The 12,778-nt window shown below is 39.2% G+C and overlaps 1 long non-coding RNA gene across 1 annotated transcript; it reads right to left on the bottom strand.

The window, feature by feature from the left end:
- Window positions 1-386: 386 nt before the first annotated feature.
- LOC125700449 (uncharacterized) lies at window positions 387-12,070 on the bottom strand. The gene is made up of 5 exons (XR_007379932.1): window positions 12,004-12,070; window positions 7,362-7,511; window positions 5,690-6,035; window positions 1,770-1,980; window positions 387-1,654 (listed from the first exon to the last, which is right to left on the bottom strand). It is a non-coding gene; the product is annotated as an uncharacterized LOC125700449 (long non-coding RNA).
- Between the last annotated feature and the right edge of the window lie 708 nt (window positions 12,071-12,778).

Below are 12,778 nucleotides of genomic sequence, written 5' to 3' on the forward strand. Positions count from 1 at the left end.
ATTCTTTACTCAGAGGGTGGTGAGGCACATGGTGCCCAGAGAAGCTGTGGATGCCCTATCCCTGGAGGTGTTCAAGTCTAGGTTTGATGGGGCCATGGGCAGCCTGGTCCTAGTGACTGGCAACCCTGCCTGTGGCAGGGATGTTAGAACTATATGATCTTGAAGGGCCATACCAACCCAAGCTATTCTATGATTCTGTGATTCCCTGTGCAAGAAGAATAAGTGGATGGGAGTAAGTGAATGTTAGAGCAACCCTGCTCTCCACCAGACCCCAGTCTTCCTGTAGGCTTTCTGAACGGCAAGAAACAAAGCAATACCAACAAGTATATGGTGGTATGGTTCAGCAATCCCTCTGATTTGCCAGAAGAAACAGCAACTGCCTTCACCTCTCCTTGCTCCCTTTACAAGGGCAAAAAAAGAGATCTGCATGAGGTCCTGCAGCAGTAGAACTGCTGGATTTCCAGGTCTGTGCTTCACAGCTGCCACACAGCATAACAGAAGTCAGGCTTCAGATTCTTTTGGCTGTGGCTGTGTTTTTGTGCAATATGGAAAAACAGCCTGTCAGATATCTGCAAATGTACAAATACAATTGCATACATACATTTCCATATGTGCAAGCAAGCAAATAAACTAGAAGGGTGAAGGCTTTGAAGAATTCTAGCTCTAGCTTCTGAGGCACACCCAAGAGTCCCGTTATTACTTGGTTGTACAGCTTTTGTTTGAGAAAGTGTCCTAATTTCAGAGCACACGAGAATGATGCTATCATTAATAAAATATATGCGTGCGTATTTTCTTGCGACTCTCAGCCAGCATAGTATAGTCCTCTTAAAAGGAAACAAAAAGTAATCTGAGACTGAAAACTTGCTATTTTCTATTATTCTGGATCTTCTCATCCTTGCTATTTGTATGTAAAAAAAAGCTTGTAATTTGACAATAGTAATATCCATTAACAGTTTAATTGGTTTGCAAAGAAATGGTGTAATTGAAAAGGGTATAGTCCAGTGATAAGCAAATTGATAAGTTGCATTTCAAATCAATTATACCTAGTAAAACGTTGGGTAGTAGGTTTATTTTTCAGCATGACAAAGTCTCTAAATACTAAATGTCTACAAATCTCTCTGATGGAAGAGGACAATAAAGTGATAGATAACTATAGTGGTATAGAAACCAGTGTTACTGCAATGAAATGAAAAGTTACTGCTCATTTAAAAGTATAGCTCAGAACACACTTTGCCCTGAAGTGCTTTCCTCCTTGACCATCTGTGTATCACCTGCTTTGAAGCTATTTGATGGAACAGGAAGTGGACTGAAGTGACAGTTCAGGATACATATAGTATGACAACTAGATAGAATTGAAGCAGCTTGCGTTTCTCTCTCTGTAGAGAGAGATAAATCTCCTTCCAAGGTGATATCTGTGAGGAGCATACAAAGTAGTGAATGGTCTGTGAAACTAAATCCTGACAGTACAACCTGGAGAAAAAGAGACGCTTGAGGTCAAGTTCTTTTAACCAAAAGAATTCTGCAGATTCCAAGCTGGAGGGCTTTCCTCTGGAGAAGATACTTAGCGTGTCCAGTGCAGGATCATATTCCCGATTCATGTCTTTATTGTTTACTTGTGGTGGTGCTTATTTCCTAGCCATCCGGATTTTATAATCTAAAATATTGAGGAATGATGAAAAGAGAGAATGATTGCTGTTAGACATTTCAGTTTATAAGGCACAGTACTCTGCTAAATCACACAGAGCTAACTGAAGACATACTTCACACACCTTTGTAGCTGAAGGCTACTGAACATAGCAGTCTGATGAGAGGAACCAGATGCAAATAAGGCTGAGCCTCTGAAGAACAGTCCTCCATCCACTGGGTGAGGTGAATAGCTGATACAGCAGGCAAAGTGCTCTCTCAGCTGGTATTGCTCAGTGACAAGATCCCCACCAGTGCTAGAAGTCCTGGACTTTTTGGTAATGCCTAAAGCACTGCCTGGAAAAAACACCAAATAAAAGGTTTACCTTTCCCAGCTGTGTTGGGGCTGACTACAGAAGAATGGATGCTGAGATAATTCTTCCACCAACTTCAAAATTTTAGGAGATAACTTAGTGGATACAAAATCTTCTGAAACATTAGCAGATTTCTTATCTTCTTGCTTTGTCTTTCTACAATTACAAGGAAATTAATTACAAGAACCCTTCTAAAGACTCAATATTTTATCTTAAAATGATATTATTTTGGGTACTTTTGGCCACATGCGTGAATATATTGCACCATGTATACTGCACTTACACATGAATCAGAATACTTAAATTGTTTTCCAGGGAAGATATGTGATTTTAGAACATTGAAGAAGAATGATAAAAACCCTCAATAAACCCCTGTAAGAGATTAAAAAAAAAAAAAAAAAAAAAAAAAAGGCAGAAGCATAGACTGTAGAAAGTGTATGGTCAGTGACTGTGATGAAGCCAGGGATAGGCTGGCTCCCCTAGTTGTGTTTTAATCGGGAGATCTTTACTTGGACATTGGGGCTGGGAATCAGCAAAGCCTCAGGCGCAGGCTTGGCAAAAGTGCCCAACATTGCTGGACTATTGCTTTGATCCCCTTCCAACTGGGGAAAATCTGGGCAGAAACAGAGGGAACATTGCAGCTCTGCACTTTCCACTATATACTGATTATCTTGATCTGTCTCCTCAAGCTTGCATCAATTGCCTTCTCTTGGCTGAAAACCCATTCATCATTTTATAACTGTGAATCAATGAATCTCAGTATAAACCTTATTAGCTTTAAATGGTCCAGAATTAGTATGCGTAGTGGAAAGAGTCCAATCAATCAATCAACAAAAATTAATCTGTCTTGTAAAGAATGGCCTTCGGATCAATTCCGTTTGTGAGCTGAGCCACAGTATTGACTGAGCTGTGGGAGCAGATGATGAACCTAAAAATTCTGCAAATTGAACGATTTAAATTAGTACCGCAAATATTAAATCAATCCCAGGTGATGTGTTCTAGTGTTTATCCTAAAATTAAATCTGGACAGCTGTTGAACAGTGTTATTTTTCATAGATTTGCAGCTCTCTGGGCCAGATTTATGTCCTGTTCCAGTTTTTGTTGTTTCATATTTGCTGAATTGGAACCGAATTCTAATCAGTCTGATTAGGGATAGTTGGCCTCAGGGATTTTTCATGTGTGACAGAGAAAGAGAGAGAAGGGCTGATTGGAGTTGTGACTCACTGCATGAGAAATGACCAAAGTTAGTACCTCTTTCAGGAATACAAGCAGAGGAGAACCCAAGGATTGTGAAGTCTTCTTTAGCACGAGCTCACAGATCAGTGCAAAACATTTAATTGACTCAGGGTGTTTATGTGTACCTTTAGTGCCCTTACTGCACGTCTAGCTCTTGAGCCAAACACAAGGGTTTGGTTTCTGTTATGATTGGTATAAATCCTTAAATCTATTCTAAATTGGACAAGAAAGAAGAAAGGAAAGGAAGGAAAGGAAGGAGCTTATTTTGTCATCTAGGCATGATAATAGTGATGTCTTCCAGCTTTGTTTATTTTCCCTTTGGAAAACAGCGGCTTTCAATATCTGGAAGCAATAATCAGAAAAAAAGGAAAAAAAAAAGAAAGGTTTGTCAGGTTTGTATTCAAGTTTCCTTTGAAATAACTAAGCTGATAAGAAATGTTTTCTGGGCTGAGAAACAGAGTTGTACTCTAACAGAGGTTTGATTGGGGCTGGTGGTAGGTGATGTTGAATGCTCAGATTGTTCTTAACAGAATTACTGTCTCATAATAGTGTTTGCGACTTTCCTACTCTCTTCTTCTCCAGCAATAGCTGTTTCTTTTATACCAGAAGCTGCACAACAACAAAATATTCAGAACAGGTAGAAAGCAGTGCCTGGAGAGCTGTAAGTGAGGAGAGGAGGTGGTTCAGGGAAGCATCGTGCAGGGGAGTGTGTTTGGGCAGCACCCAAGACCACAGCAAGGGCTTCAGTTAATGATGGGCACTGTGATTTCTTTTGCAGATGATTCAATAAAAAAGAAACAGCACACAATAAAAAAGAAGGCAGAAAAAACAACCTGATTAAATACAAGGGCACTGCAGGAAATATTGGCCAGCGAGAATCTCATTCTCCCTTTTCATACGTTTCTCTAAGACAGAGTATTTTGGACTGGGCGGGCTCATGTGCCCTTGTTCCTCATAGTTAACTGAGATCTCACAAAAATATGTGGAAAGGTGAGTGAAAAAATCCCTGGACAATACAATACACATTTCCCCCATTCTTAAATTCATGCTCTTTCTCTCCAGTAGCTGAAAGTTGACTTTCTCCTTGAAAGAATTAGCTTAATTTAGCAGATAACAGTGCATTTTTTCAGATGTTTTAAGTATCTTGGAGATACAGTATTGTTTCACCTCTCATGTTTGCTTTCTTAAGAAGATACAACACAGTTCAGTTAAGTGCAGCAAACTTAAAAAAATGAAAGCAGTTATGTGTGTCCACATATATGCATATGCACACATATATACGTGTATCTATCTGTAGTTGCACTGTGGCTCACCGCAACCTAGCAGCCATAGACACTGTGGCTATATTCTGGGAAGGCACTAGCTCTGGGTGCTGAAGTGATTTGGGATGAATTCTTCACTGAATCTCGATGTTGCTCTTGCAACAGTAAATTTTGACTGCATGGAAGCTTTTAAGATCAGTAAAAATTCCAGACCCTTCATGGCAGTGTGTCCTGTTTACTGCTGCACCACTGTGGCCATTGCTGCAATTCAGGTACAATTCAAGTGTCATTGAAAAGCACATCTAATTTAATGACTTTTCATCTCAGAGCATTAATGGAAGGGCTTATATGATACAAATACATTTGCAAGCAAGGACAATTAACTTAGCAGCAGCAGCTGGGTGACGAAATCTGTGGCCTGAGAGCAGAGAGAGCTGTTATGTATATTACAATGCCCAATAAATCATTTAAAGCATGAACCAATTATCTGATAATTTCCAGCGTCTGTTCTTCAATTAACAGACTGAATGTGCACCCTTAAAGAAAAAGAGTGATTTTTTCCCAATGTATTAGACTTTTTTTTCAACCCAGAGATAATATATATGGATTTTGTTATTAGATTTTAGACTAGATTCCAATGCTGAGAGTCCAGCTGCTTCTAGGTTCTTTCACCCTGGTTTACAGCGGGCACGGGTTTGCCTGTTCTCTGCAGCAGGTGGCATTTTGTAGCATATTTAATATAGCATTAAAATTTGAAAGTTTTAATGAGGAGATGAAAGGGGCCATGGGAGCAGGCTGGGATAAAATGCCCTCTGTGGGGCTGTGGTGCAGGGGAAAAACAGAAAGAGATAATGGTATGGCAACTAAATGCGTCTTTGTAAGGGAAGCTTAGTCACTTCATTCAATACACTGTGTCAACACAACAAAAATAATCTCGCTCTGCTCCTTTTATTGGTCATTTTAATCTCTTCTTCTCGCTTCCAGTGAGTTTCTTATCTGTATGAAATCTCGCAGCAAGCAAAACCAAACTTATTAGTATTCAAGTTATGAATTAGGAGAGCACAAGCAGCCTCATGCATTCTTCTTATTGTATGCTCAGTATCTTTATGTATTAATTACACGGGGAAAATTAAAGAAAGATTAATGTTCCTAAAATTGGATCTGGTATTCAGGCAACATGCCATGGGGGCTTACCTGCCCAAGCAGCATCCTGATCCAAAGCACTGCAGAGCTGCTGAGAGGTCTCTAGGAGTGCAGGTCTCATCTCCAGATGCTAGCACAGATGCTCAGCTCTGGGGCACACATTAAGGGAAGCCTCTGAACCTGGGCTGTGGTCACAGTGAATGTTGAAGGCTATTCTTCATGAAGCTGTGAACCCAATGGTGGAATCACCATCCCTGGTGATGTTTCAGAGGGATGTGGGTGTGATGATTAGGTACTCGGTTAGGTGGTGGGCTAGGCAGTGGTAGGTTGATGATTGGACTTGATGATCTCAAGGGTGTTTTCCAACATAAATACTCCTATCAATCATTCTATTATTCTATAAAGGGGATCATGGAAAAAAAATATTATAGTTGTTAATCTCTATGGTGATTTGCAGACAAATTGCTTTGCAATTACTGAGAGCAACTCTATGGACTAAAAAAGCTTTATGCCTTGCAAGCAAAGCAAGATTTCTTCTGGAGAATTTCTAGATAACATACTGCACAGTAAAAGACAAATTCATACACTGAGTCCAATTGATTCCTGAAGTGGTGCAATGAAAAAGATAGATGAACTGCAGTGGAACTACCAAGTCAGGAGTTCTTGTCCAGAGCTCCAAGGTCAAGTATACAAAAACTGGGAAAAAAAATGACAGTGGAGTATATGTTCTTGACAGAAATTTGCAAAATTAGCAGAGAGGTATTTTGCATTTATTTTAAGCATTATTTGGCATATTATTTATCTTAACGCTCTTATGCATATAGCATGCAAATGCTTCAACAGCTTCTTTATGCTTAATAAAAATAATGTGCAGCATATTCTAACTAGTTTTAAACTATTTACTGCACTTGATTTCTCTTAATTTTAATTTAGTGATGTAAACTGTAAAAATAGAAATATTACAAAAAATAGGAGCCATATATTAATTATATATTCAGCTTCACAGATTTTTTTTTATGCCTGGAGCGCTACAGAAATTAATATACAAAACCAGAATGTGAATTACAAAAGGTGCTCTCTGATATCAATACTAAATTTAGGATTTAATCAAGTTGGGTGTGCAGCAGTTCAACCTGATGGCATTCAGTGTTAACTGTGCTTTAATAGTCCACATTATAACTCATCTAATTTTAGAATTTTGATTTGTTTATTGAATTAAAAAAATATTGTCTACTCTGAATAATCAGTAAATAAATTAACTGCGTATTAACTAGAGAGATGGTTTAAATTTCCTATCTTTGAAATAATCCTGGATTTGCCAGAACTAATGATGACTAATCTCACTTAGTACCAAGGAGAACAAGTGCTTATTAGAAATTTTGCTCTGTTTTTGCTGTTTTTACATGCATAAATCTTCCAAGATTTAACACTTGATGAGACTCTGCATGAAAGCTGAGTATAAACCATGGATATAGTTAATTTCATATTGAGGAAAATCTGCAACTATATTAATCCTCAGAAAATTAAAATTAATTAGAAGAATTTCTGTTGATAAACTGCATTTCAGAGCATCGCCTGAAAGCAATTGCAGCAAAACATCATTGTTATTCAGTAGCACTGTGTGGGTGGAGAGCAGTGAGCTGAAAGGGCCTGCAGATCATTGCTTGTGCGTTTCACCCATAAACAACAAATTGCTTTATTGCAGGGCGGTGTAGTTACTCACAGTATGCTGTGATGAACATTTTTCTTCAGTGTTACATTTCCACGCAGTTTTTTGAGTGTCCCGTTGCTGTCACTGTGTTGGCAGGACAGCAGAGAGATGGCGATCTTTGTCTCAGAGGTTGTTTCCTGCTGCAGTGAGATGTGCTGAACGCTGTAAACAAAATCCATCAGAAAGTCCCCTCTAAGGCCCCAACTTCCCATCAGTCCCTCCTCTGTCTGACATATATCGCCTTTGCTACTTCAATAGAAGAGAAAAAAACGTGAGGGTTTAGCAAGTTGATGAAATTTAAAAGAGCAAATGTGGAAAGTCTGGGTATAACCGGGACAGGAAACCTTCTCTGCAGGGGGCACGGGTAAGATTAATGTTATGTTGACCCAACAGAAAGAGACGAGATAGCTGAGTAGTTCAAGTAAGGATCTCCTGGGGTTGCTGTAGGTCTTCTGAAAAAGTTGGCTCTGCTGTTCCTCGGGCCATGTGTCCATTGAAAACCCGACAAGACAAGCTCAGCAATTTGGGCTGGCTTTGAGTGCAGCGCAAAGGAAAACCCTGCAGGTTGTTTATGTTTGAAATGGCTGCAGCGGGATTTTAGTGCTCTGAGTAATTGTAGCTGTGGTCATAGCACACGGATGACAGCACAATAAAAGTCGTGGAAAGGAATAATAACCTCCATGGCTTTGCCAGTGCAGTTCAGATGGATAACAAAATACAGCAGCATGCTTGAATTTTTCTAAAGAAAAGAAAATCTTTTTTTGAAATCTTCTTCATCTACCTATCTACTAAAGAATTTACTTCTCCAGTTCTTACTAGTAAGCAGCAAAGATCTTGTATCTAACAGTAAGAAATAAAGTTGGTAATAATTTTCGAAAAACAATCTTCAGCTGTTTTCCAGCCTACATTGTCTGTGAAATATTTCTCTCTCTGCTTTCTTTTTTTTTCTCTGTTTTGTGTTGGAGCAGTAAGGAGTTCTTATGCATTGAGATTCTCCATAGAGAGTTCAGATGTTAGGATGATAAACAGAAATCAAATAGTCCTTTAAAATCCTAGGCTTGTTTGTTGTCAGTGTGCAATAGGAAATCTAATGTATTTACTGCTGATGTGAATACGGATAAGCTAGTGGCAAATGGGAAGGATGATTATCACACTGAGAATTCATCCACTAAAAAGACTAAACGCATGCAGCAAAAGCCAGAGGATACAGAAATAGCAGCACCGGCTGATATGGAACAACTACGAGATCAACTAATTAGTTTCAAGCACTATTCTGGCTTTGGAAAAGTTTTGATGTGGCTCAAAAATGGCTCAAATAATTTCCTCATATTTACATTCAGGGCTGCTTTTGCAGGTACTATAGAAGCTCTTGTACTCCTGCTGTCACTGCAAGGCTTGTGTGCCTTGTGGAATAAACTCAATTTTTTATCTTTCTTGAATATCTGAAGAAGGGTTGCTCATGAGAATCAAGCACACCTATGTGTGTACAACTCAAGTGGAGAGTTGAGTAAAGGAAATGAGTAAAGGGAATGGGTTAAACTGAGAGGTAAAGGGGATTAAGCCGCAGTGTGCTCCATTGAATTGACTTCAGAGAGCAAGAAGAATTGAAATCCCGGGCAGGAGATATCCTGATCCTGTGGGAGATGATAGCCAAAATCCAGCTGATGTCTTTTGGTCCCTAATTTGCTCTCTGTGTTCTATTACTTTACTTTGTAGTTGCAGGTAGCCCTCACTGAGATAATTTAGAAGCTGACCACACATACATGCAGATCTGTATGGTCTCAGGCTCTGAGCATGGCAGTCTGCCATGCAGTTCTGACTGTCATCCCACATTTGTCATCTGTCCCTGACCCTATAGATGGCACCAGGTCATCTGAATCTGTACTTTGAGCAGTGTGCAATGATCTCATACCCCAGTCCTTACCTGCAGTCCTTTTTTATGTACTGACATGGGGAAGCATGCACACCATTCTTCACATCACCGGGCTTCATTCTACCCATCAGGGTACCAAAGCCATGACTGCTCTGTAGGTGTGTCCATAACATGAAGAGAGTAACGAACCTCTGTACAACCTCAAATGGATTGGTAACTTGAAAAGCCAGAAGACTATGGATTCTAGAGCCCTTCATTAGGACAGGTTACATTCATGTGTATCTTAGAGCCACTGATTGGAAGCACTGTGGTCTAACCCTCATGTGACTTACAAAAGAATGAGATAGAATCTCTAAAATAGTGTGATCTTGTTTCATTGGCAGTATCAACAGAAATAGTAAAGGAAGCAAAAAAGCTTGCTTGATATTTTTCTATTTCTAGTAATTGCTCTTTTGATTAATGATTAATAATACAGACATTTCAGCTGAGTATTTCTGAAAAGCTTCCCAACAAAAGGAGACCTCAGAAGTTATCCACCAGACTAAGTGATTCAGCTTTGTAATTTATGATATCTTTATCTCATTTTGGATAAAATGGTAGTAAATTTAGTGTAGAAAAAAGTCTTGCAACGGTAAGAGTCTAGATTAATTGAGGTACAGAAGAGAAGGTCATTGATTTGAAAGTTCTTTCGAGTTCTAATTTCTATGTGCTGAGGAGGCTGACAGATAGCACTTCATGAAAACTGCATTTTTATTGACTTTTGTGATTAAATGATTCTGTTGTTCAAAGCAATTCTTATATTCGGTGGATATGCTTAGCTGTGTAGTAGCAAACCACTTATAAGCAGTAGAAAAAGTACAAGTATTCTGACTCCTGCACTGAATAAAAATCAGAGGGTAAATTCTTCAAGCCATGAGTGCTTGTCTTGCAAAATAAATCATAAGAATGAGCCAATGTGTAATTAATTATTCTGCCTTTGGCAGAACTTAATGCATTTAAGTGATCTGTTTGATTCAATAAGTTTAATCAATTCATTTCGTTGTTGATCAGGAGAGGAATGCAATAATTTAGAAAAGTGACTTGCTTTAATGTGTGGGTTCTGTTTTGTTTTTGATTCAGCCTGATAAGTAAATGAGAAATTCTCCTAATGTTTAGCTTATGTCTACCCTGATAGATGGCTGCCTATTGCTAAGGCTCGACCTGCCATGTGTTTCACCTATCCAAATGGCTTTTCTGTGTGAGGTCTTGGGCCCTGAGCACCTGCATCCACCTAATACTTCTTAGAAATTGTGAGTGATGCTGATTTTTTAGAGTTTATGCCGTTGAAAGTAGGATTTTATGAATTGCTCTCTGGTGCCTTGTGGAACAGTCTGTCTCTCTTCCTACAACTTTGTCAACCCAAAATACTGACAGTAGTTCTCAGCAGCATCTTCAGGAGACTATGAGGTAGCCAAGAATAGATGGGGACAGGCAGGTCTGTTAGAGGCACCCAGGCTGAGGGGCAGCATTTACTCAGATCTGCAGTTTGACTCAGAGCAGATGAGAAACATGCTACTCTAGAGAAAGAAAAAAGCTCCAACATCATCTCATTGCAGCCTTCTCCAGTCACAGCCTGAGTTATATTGACCCCAGTGTGTCTTCACAAGGTAGCTGACCTGTGCGGACCTGTGCCAGGAGCCTGGTTCAGTCTTTTTCCACCAGAGACTTAAATTCCCACATACAAATAGCTTTCTTGTTCATGATCATGTCCCAATGTGGAGAGATCAAGAAACCTATTGATAAGGCACAACATTCTGAATAGAAATTATCAACTCAGCTCACCCAAGATGAAGCTGAGCCTCTTTTCAGAGTGAAAAAGGTGCTGGACTTTGTGAGGGAGAATTTTGTAGCTTTACTGCTGCTGAAATTGCAATCTGCCAGGGACAATTCTGCCAAAAGAGCTGCTTGTAACTTGGTTCCTGTGACAGAGGTCAGCACAGACCGTACAGGATTTTGATGACCTTCCACTTCAGTAAATATTGCTAAACTGAAAGGTCCAAGTAACTCATAACTGATAAATTACCATGTTCCAAAGAAACATATTTATTATGCTCTAACTCATTAACACAACGTTTATGTGGAAAATAAAAGGCTATTAGGAAGCAAAACATGCAAAATCTTAATCTCCTGAGAGCCAAGTTACCTTATAACATTAGTAAGAGTTGCCAAGGCAATAAGCAAAGCAGACATTTACTACTTGGCTTAGTCTTTTTTTTCCACTCTTAGCAAACGAACAGGCTGCTGTGGTTAGCAAGGTAGGAGTGAGGGGAGCAACTGGCCATAGAAGCCCCTGATACATAGTCTGCCCTGCAGGAGTGCTGCTCATTGCATTCCAGAAGTTTTCTATCTGCTTTTTTCACTGAAACATATCTGAAAATGGCCCTTAAATTCTTACTTAGAGATGCCAGTATAGATTTTCCGTCTTCACTCTGGTTTTTAGCAGTTTTTAGGGTTTTTTACAATATACATAAATTGAAATTTGCTGTGGTAGGAGGCTAAATACAAATTGTTTTAAAAAACAAATAAGATCAGACTCAGTCTTTGGTCCAATAGATGGAGTCTAATATTTTGACTGTTAGCCAGCTCAGTATTTTCAAAAGATTTTGCCAGATTCATCAATATGTTTCTAGAATTATCACTCCTACTACCAAAATCTGAGACAAAAGGTTTCTCGTTTGTGAAATAAATCATTAGTGCCAAAGATGATTAGGAACCTGGGAATTTAGATTCTGAGTGTCCTACCTTGTTAAATTTTTGTAGTGATAATCCTGATCAGAGCTGGGTCATGACTAGGATGACATGATTGCTGCAATCATTTTTAAAATACACTAGTAAGAACATCATTTCTTCATGCACAAAGGTCTCAGATTGATTGCTGCTGTTGTTAATAGCGAAAGTGTTACTGAGTTTTTCTGGTTGGAACAGACATTTTCTTTTTAACTACAAATTCTGAGTCATCAAGGATCTGCTTTCAATTAGAGAATGTTAGATTGAAGCAATTCTATATAATTTCACATACAGTGTTGTTTTCCTGGTAGTTCTTCTACCTTCAAATTAGATGAAGTAGGTGGGTCTGATTCTACATTAGGATATCTCTGTATGCCAACTGAAGGCAAAAGCCAGTTTGTGCAGTGTGACCAAAAGAGGGAACTGGAGCACTGCAGTCAGCTGTCACCATTCACACCACTCCAGTGCTCATGTTCTGCAGAGGTTAAAACCAAGTTTATATGCCAGCATCAGTTCCGTGGCAATGCCATTGCTTGTTTTCTGTGCTGAAATACAGAATACAGGGCTCAGATACAGTTTAACTGTGAAAATGTACACAGTTTGACCCTGCATCTTGGCAGGTTGGTCTTTTGGGCAAATTCATTGGTATGAAATAGCTCATGCCTGGTATTTTTGCTGGAAGGCATACTAATGTTCATTAGAAGGGCAGAGGGAAAAACAAACTGATTGATGAGGTCTTCAGCCAGTGTTGGCAGTTTTTAAAGTTTTAAAGTTCCTCACATTTGTCTTC

The sequence above is a fragment of the Lagopus muta genome, chromosome 14 (assembly GCF_023343835.1).
Source record: "Lagopus muta isolate bLagMut1 chromosome 14, bLagMut1 primary, whole genome shotgun sequence".
Taxonomy (NCBI): domain Eukaryota; kingdom Metazoa; phylum Chordata; class Aves; order Galliformes; family Phasianidae; genus Lagopus; species Lagopus muta.